The sequence below is a fragment of the Rhipicephalus microplus genome, chromosome 2 (assembly GCF_043290135.1).
Source record: "Rhipicephalus microplus isolate Deutch F79 chromosome 2, USDA_Rmic, whole genome shotgun sequence".
Taxonomy (NCBI): domain Eukaryota; kingdom Metazoa; phylum Arthropoda; class Arachnida; order Ixodida; family Ixodidae; genus Rhipicephalus; species Rhipicephalus microplus.
Window position 1 is genome coordinate 12,356,619 of NC_134701.1, and position 7,775 is coordinate 12,364,393.

Here is a 7,775-nt window from a genome sequence, read left to right on the forward strand (position 1 = left end):
TACCACTTGAGCTACCATGACAGCTATCCTCCCGGCCAGTTTATTGGGTATCTATGTCAAATTAAACGTGGATGGATGGCTGGATATGGCTGTACCTTTAGATCGGGCGGTGGCTAGCGCCACCAAGCCGTAATACGTAATGAAGCAAAAACTAGATTTATTTTTTTCCTTTAAAAAGTGATTTTGAGGATTTGTACTTTGCAGTGAACGGTTTAATTTTCACTCGAGCCTTGACTTTGGCCACCAATCAGATAACCTCCTCCTAGTTGAGTCTACCCGCTTAAAGTCTATTTTGCCCTCCCGGTGCCTAAACCCCAGTTCTTTGAAAAACTCTGCGCCATCATCCTGAACTATAGGATGAAGCCACTTACAGAACATTATCAAGTGTTCGACAGTTTCTTCTTCCTCTCCACACGCACTGCATATGGTGTCTACCCCTTCGTATTTGGCCCGATATGTCTTGGTTCGCAGCACTCCCGTACTGGCCTCAAACAGTAGAGAACTACCCCAAGTATTATCATAGATCCTTTTCTTGGCAACTTCCTGCTTCAAAGTTCGATAGATCTCTAGTGCGGACTTTTTAATCATGCCCATTCTCCACATGCCAGTCTCCGTTTCCTTCACTTTCTTCTTCACCGATTGTTGTTTTTGGTATGGCCACCAGCTGTTATCTAAGTATTTACCAGTCAATTTCCTGGTTCACTTCCTCCATTTTGTATCGACATTCTTCATGTACAAGTAGCTGAAAACCTTCCTAGCCCAGCGCTCCTCCCCCATTTCTCTCAATCGCTACTCAAATTTTATCTTGCTGCTAGCTTCCCTGCCCTCAAATGATGTCCATCCCATATCACCTTGTACTCCCTCATTGGGTGTATTTCCCTGAGCTCCTAAAGCAAGCCTACCTATTCCACGTTGCTTAATTTCTAATCTTGCTTGAACTTCTGATCTAATGCACAAGACCGCATTGCCGAACGTCAGCCCAGGAACCATGACCCGTTTTCATATTCCTCTCACAACATCATATCTATTGTAATTCCACAGTGCCCTATTTTTCATCACTGCTAAGTTTCTCTTACCTTTAGTCGTCACGTATATTTTGTGTTCCCTCAGGAACTCGGTCCCATTGCTTATGCATACTCCCAGATATTTCTATTTATCTGTTATCTCTAGCTTAACCTCCTGTATTCTAAGCTCACTACCTTCGTTGTCATTGAAAATCACGACTGCAGATTTTTCCTTACTGAATCTAAAATCTAACCTAACTCCCTCATTAGCGCAGATGTCCATCGATTTCTGCAAATTTCCTTGTTGTTGGCCATTAGCAATATATCATCTGCGTAAAATAATGCTGGTAGTGACACGTGGTAGTGTCTGTCAGCGCCACTAGTAGCCATGGCGGCGATTGTGGCACACTCTTTATGAGCCTGTTTGGCGTCACGTAGCTCGTGAACTTATTACTAACTGGCAGCTGACCAATAGTCTCCCGCATACAACCTAAAGGCACCAAGTCTGCCAGTACGAGACCCTCGTTAATGAATAAGGGAAACAAGTGTATACTTAAGGGCTCGTTTTTCGTGTTTTACGCAATATTAGTGAGGTCTAACAGACAATAATGCCAAGGAAGGTATAGGGGAAGTTATTATGCCAATTGTATTGTAAATGAGAAGAAAGAAATGTGGGTGAAAAGATAACTTGCCATGAGCAGGATTCAAACCGGCGACCTTCAAATAACGCGTTCGATGATCTACCACTTGAACTATCACGACAGCTATCCCACCAGCCACTTTAATGGGCATCTAGGTCAATTTAAACGTGGGAGTGTCGGTTAGCGCCACTAATAGCCATGGCGGCGAGAGTGGGACACTCTTTATGAGCCTCTTTGGCGTCACGTAGCTCGTGAACTTAATACTAACTGGCAGCTGACCAATAGTCTCCGGTATACAACCTAAAGGCACCAAGTCTGCCAGTACGAGACCCTTGTTAATGAATAAGGGAAACAAGTGTATACTTAAGGACTCGTTTTTTATGTTTTACACAATATTATGGAGATCTAGCAGACAATAATGCCAAGGAAGGTATAGGGACAGTTATTAGGCAAATTGTAATGTAAATGAGAAGAAAGAAAAGTGGGTGAAAAGCTAACTCTCCGTGGGCAGGATCCAAACCTTCGATTTTTGAATAACGCGTTCGATGCTCTAAAATTTGAGCTACCACGAAAGCTATCCCCCCCGCCACTTTTTTGGGTATCTATGTAAATTTAAACGTAGGAGTGTAAGTCAGCGCCACTAGTAGGCATAGCGGCGCGTGTGGCACACTCTTTGTGAGCCTGTTTGGCGTCACGTAGCTCGTGAACTTATTACTAACTGACAGCTGACCAATAGTCTCCGGTATACAACCTAAAGGCACCAAGTGTGCCAGTACGAGACCCTCGTTATTGAATAAGCGAAACAAGTGTATAATCAAGGGCTCGTTTTTCGTGTTTTACACAATATTATTGAGATCTAACAGACAATAATGCCAAGGAAGGTATAGGGGAAGGTACTAGGCCAATTTTAATGTAAATGAGAAGAAAGAAAAGTTCGTGAAAAGATAACTTGCCATGGGCAGAATCCGAACCTGCAACCTTCGAATAACGCGTTCGATGCTCTACCACTTGAGCGTGCCCCGCCACTGTGGTCTAGTGACTAAGGTACTCGGCCGCTGACCCGCAGGTCGCGGGTTCAAATCCCGGCTGTGTCGGCTGCATTTCCGATGGAGGCGGAAATGTTGTAGGCCCGTGTACTCAGATTTGGGTGCACGTTCAAAAACCCCAGGTGGTCAAAATCTCCGGAGCCCTCCACTACGGCGTCTCTCATAATCAAATGGTGGTTTTGGGACGTTAAACCCCACAAATCATCATTACCGCTTGAGCTACCACGACAGCGATCGCCCAGCTACTTTATTGGGTATCTGCGTCAATTTAAACGTGGGAGTGTCAGTCAGCGTCACTAGTAACCATGGCGGCGAGTATGGCGCACTCTTTAAAAGCCTGTTTGGCGTCACGTAGCTCGTGAACTTCTTACTAACTGACAGCTGACCAGTAGTTCCCCGTATACAACCTAAAGGCACCAAGTCTGCCAGTACGAAACCCTCGTTAATGAAATAGGGAAACAAGTGTATACTTAAAGGCTCGTTTTTCGTGTTTTACACAATATTATTGCGATCTAACAGACATTAATGCCAAGGAAGGTATAGGGAAAGTTATTAGGCCAATTGTAATGTAAATGATGAGAAAGAACAGTGCGTGAAAAGATAACTTGCCGTGGGCAAAATCCTAACCTGCGACCTTCGAATAAGGCGTTCGATGCTCTAGCACTTGAGCTACCATGACAGCTATCCTCCCGGCCAGTTTATTGGGTATCTATGTCAAATTAAACGTGGATGGATGGATGGATATGGCTGTACCTTTAGATCGGGCGGTGGCTAGCGTCACCAAGCCGTAATACGTAATAAAGCAAAAACTAGATTTATTTTTTTCCTTTAAAAAGTGATTTTGAGGATTTGTACTTTGCAGTGAACGGTTTAATTTTCACTCGAGCCTTGACTTTGGCCACCAATCAGATAACCTCCTCCTAGTTGAGTCTACCCGCTTAAAGTCTATTTTGCCCTCCCGGTACCTAAACCCCAGTCCTTTGAAAAACTCTGCGCCATCATCCTGAACTATAGGGTGAAGCCCTTTACAGAACATTATCAAGTGTTCGACAGTTTCTTCTTCCTCTCCACACGCACTGCATATGGTGTCTACCCCTTCGTGTTTGGCCCGATATGTCTTGGTTCGCAGCACTCCCGTACTGGCCTCAAACAGTAGAGAACTACCCCGAGTATTATCATAGATCCTTTTCTTGGCAATTTCCTGCTTCAAAGTTCGATAGATCTCTAGTGCGGACTTTTTAATCATGCCCATTCTCCACATGCCAGTCTCCGTTTCCTTCACTTTCTTCTTCACTGATTGTTGTTTTTGGTATGGCCACCAGCTGTTATCTAAGTATTTACCAGTCAATTTCCTGGTTCACTTCCTCCATTTTGTATCGACATTCTTCATGTACAAGTAGCGGAAAACCTTCTTAGCCCAGCGCTCCTCCCCCATTTCTCTCAATCGCTTCTCAAATTTTATCTTGCTGCTAGCTTCCCCGCCCTCAAATGATGTCCATCCCATATCAGCTTGTGCTCCCTGATTGGGTGTATTCTCCTGAGCTCCTAAAGCAAGCCTACCTATTACACGTTGCTCAATTTCTAATCTTGCTTGAACTTCTGATTCAATGCACAAGACCGCATTGCCGAACGTCAGCCCAGGAACCATGACCCGTTTTCATATTCCTCTCACAACATCATACCTATTGTAATTCCACAGTGCCCTATTTTTCATCACTGCTGAGTTTCTCTTACCTTTAGTCGTCCCGTATATTTCGTGTTCCCTCAGGTTCTCGGTCCCATTGCTTATGCATACGCCCAAATATTTCTATTTATCTGTTATCTCAAGCTTAATCTCCTGAATTCTAAGCTCACTACCTTCGTTGTCATTGAAAATCATGACTGCAGATTTTTCCTTACTGAATCTAAAATTTAACCTATCTCCCTCATTAGCGCAGATGTCCATCGATCTCTGCAAATCTCCTTGTTGTTGGCCATTAGCACTATATCATCTGCGTACAATAATGGTGGTAGTGACACGTGGTAGTGTCAGTCAGTGCCACTAGTAGCCATGGCGGCGAGTGTGGCACACTCTTTATGAGCGTGTTTGGCGTCACGTAGCTCGTGAACTTATTACTAACTGGCAGCTGACCAATAGTCTCCCGCATACAACCTAAAGGCACCAAGTCTGCCAGTACGAGACCCTCGTTAATGAATAAGGGAAACAAGTGTATACTTAAGGGCCCGTTTTTCGTGTTTTACACAATAATATTGAGATCTAACAGACAATAATGCCAAGGAAGGTATGGAGGAAGTTATTAGGCCAATTGTATTGTAAATGAGAAGAAAGAAATGTGGGTGAAAAGATAACTTGCCGTGGGCAGGATCCGAACCTGCGACCTTCGAATAACACGTTTGATGATCTACCACTTGAACTACCACGACAGCTATCCCACCAGCCACTTTATTGGGTATCTAGGTAAATTTAAACATGGGAGTGTCGATCAGCGCCACTAGTATCCATGGCGGCAAGAGTGCCACACTGTTTATGAGCTTGTTTGGCATCACGTAGCTCGTTAACCTCTTACTAACTGGCAGCTGACCAATAGTCTCCAACATACAACCGAAAGACACCAAGTTTGCCAGTACGAGAGACCCTCGGTAATGAATAAGGGAAACAAGTGTATACTAAGGGCGCGTTTTTCGTGTTTTAAACAGTAATAATGAGATCTAACAGACAATAATGCCAAAGAAGGTATAGGGGAACTTATTAGGCCAATTGTATAGTAAATGAGAAGAAAGAAATGTGGGTGAAAAGATAACTCGCCGTGGACAGGATCCTAACCTGCGACCTTTTATTAACGCGTTCGATGATCTACCACTTGAACTACCACGACAGCTATCCCACCAGCCACTTTATTGGGCATCTAGGTCAATTTAAACGTGGGAGTGTCGGTCAGCGCCACTAATAGCCATAGCGGCGAGAGTGGGACACTCTTTATGAGCCTCTTTGGCGTCACGTAGCTCGTGAACTTATTACTAACTGGCAGCTGACCAATAGTCTCCCGCACACAACCTAAAGGCTCAAATTCTGCCAGTACGAGACCCTCGATAATGAATAAGGGAAACAAGTGTATACTTAAGGGCACGTTTTTCGTGTTTTTCACAATAATAATGAGATCTAACAGACAATAATGCCAAGGGAGGTATAGGGGAAGTTATTATGCCAATTGTATTGTAAATGAGAAGAAAGAAATGTGGGTGAAAAGATAACTTGCCGTGAGCAGGATCCGAACCTGCGACCTTCGAATAACGCGTCCGATGATCTACCACTTCAACTACCACGACAGCTATCCCACCAGCCACTTTATTGGGCATCTAGGTCAATTTAAACGTGGGAGTGTCGGTCAGCGCCACTAATAGCCATGGCGGCGAGAGTGGGACACTCTTTATGAGCCTCTTTGGCGTCACGTAGCTCGTGAACTTATTACTAACTGGCAGCTGACCAATCATCTCCCGTATACAACCTAAAGGCACCAAGTCTGCCAGTACGAGACCCTCGTTAATGAATAAGGGAAACAAGTGTATACTCAAGGGCACGTTTTTCGTGTTTTACAAAATAATAATGCGATATAACAGACAATAATGCCAAGGAAGGTATAGGGAAAGTTATTAGGCCAATTGTATTTTAAATGAGAAGAAAGAAATGTGGGTGATAAGATAACTTCCCGTGGGCAGAATCCAAACCTGCGACCTTCGAATAACGCGTTCGATGATCTACCACTTGAGCTACCACGACAGCTATCCCACCAGCCACTTTATTGGGTATCTAGGTCAATTTAAACGTGGGAGTGTTGGTCAGCGCCACTAGTAGCCATGGTGGCGAGAGTGGCACACTGTTTATGAGCCTGTTTGGCGTCACGTAGCTCGTGAACTTATTACTAACTGGCAGCTGACCAACAGTCTCTCGTATACAGCCTAAAGGCACCAAGTCTGCCAGTACGAGACCCTCGTTAATGAATAAGGGAAACAAGTGTATACTTAAGGGCTCGTTTTTTGTGTTTTACACAATATTATTGAGATCTAGCAGACAATAATGCCAAGGAAGGTATAGGGGCAGTTATTAGGCAAATTGTAATGTAAATGAGAAGAAAGAAAAGTGGGTGAAAAGCTAACTCTCCGTGGGCAGGATCCGAACCTGCGACTTTTGAATAACGTGTTCGATGCTCTACAATTTGAGCTACCGCGACAGCTATCCCCCCAGCCACTTTATTGGGTATCTATGTCAATATAAACGTGGGAGTGTAAGTCAGCGCCACTAGTAGGCATAGCGGCGCGTGTGGCACACTCTCTGTGAGCCTGTTTGGCGTCACGTAGCTCGTGAACTTATTACTAACTGACAGCTGACCAATAGTCTCCCGTATACAACCTAAAGGCACAGAGTGTGCCAGTACGAGACCCTCGTTATTGAATAAGGGAAACAAGTGTATACTTAAGGGCTCGTTTTTCGTGTTTCACACAATATTATTGAGATCTAACAGACAATAATGCCAAGGAAGGTATAGGAGAAGTTATTAGGCCAAATGTATTGTAAATGAGAAGAAAGAAATGTTGGTGAAAAGATAACTTGCCGTGGGCAGGAAATAAACCTGCGACCTTCGAATAACGCGTTCGATGATCTACCACTTGAGCTACCACGACAGCTATCCCACTAGCCACTTTATTGGGTATCTAGGTCAATTTGAACGTAGGAGTGTCGGTCAGCGCCACTAATAGCCTTGGCGGCGAGTGTGGGACACTCTTTATCAGCCTGTTTGGCGTCACGTAGCTCGTGAACCTATTACTAACTGGCAGCTGACCAATAGTCTCCCGTATACAACCCAAAGGCACCAAGTCTGCCAGTACGAGACCGTTGCTATTGAATTAGGGAAACAAGTGTATACCACAGGGCTCGTTTTTCGTATATTACTCAATAATAATGAGATCTAACAGACAATATTGCCAAGGAAGGTATAGGTAAAGTTATTAGGCAAATTGTAATGTAAATGAGAAGAAAGAAAAGAGGGTGAAAATATAACTTACCATGGGCAGGACTCAAACCTGGG

At 44.2% G+C, this 7,775-nt stretch overlaps 1 pseudogene; it reads right to left on the reverse strand.

Annotated features, from left to right (window-relative positions):
- Positions 1 to 219: 219 nt before the first annotated feature.
- On the reverse strand, positions 220 to 1,287 carry LOC142784484 (uncharacterized; annotated as a pseudogene).
- Between the last annotated feature and the right edge of the window lie 6,488 nt (positions 1,288 to 7,775).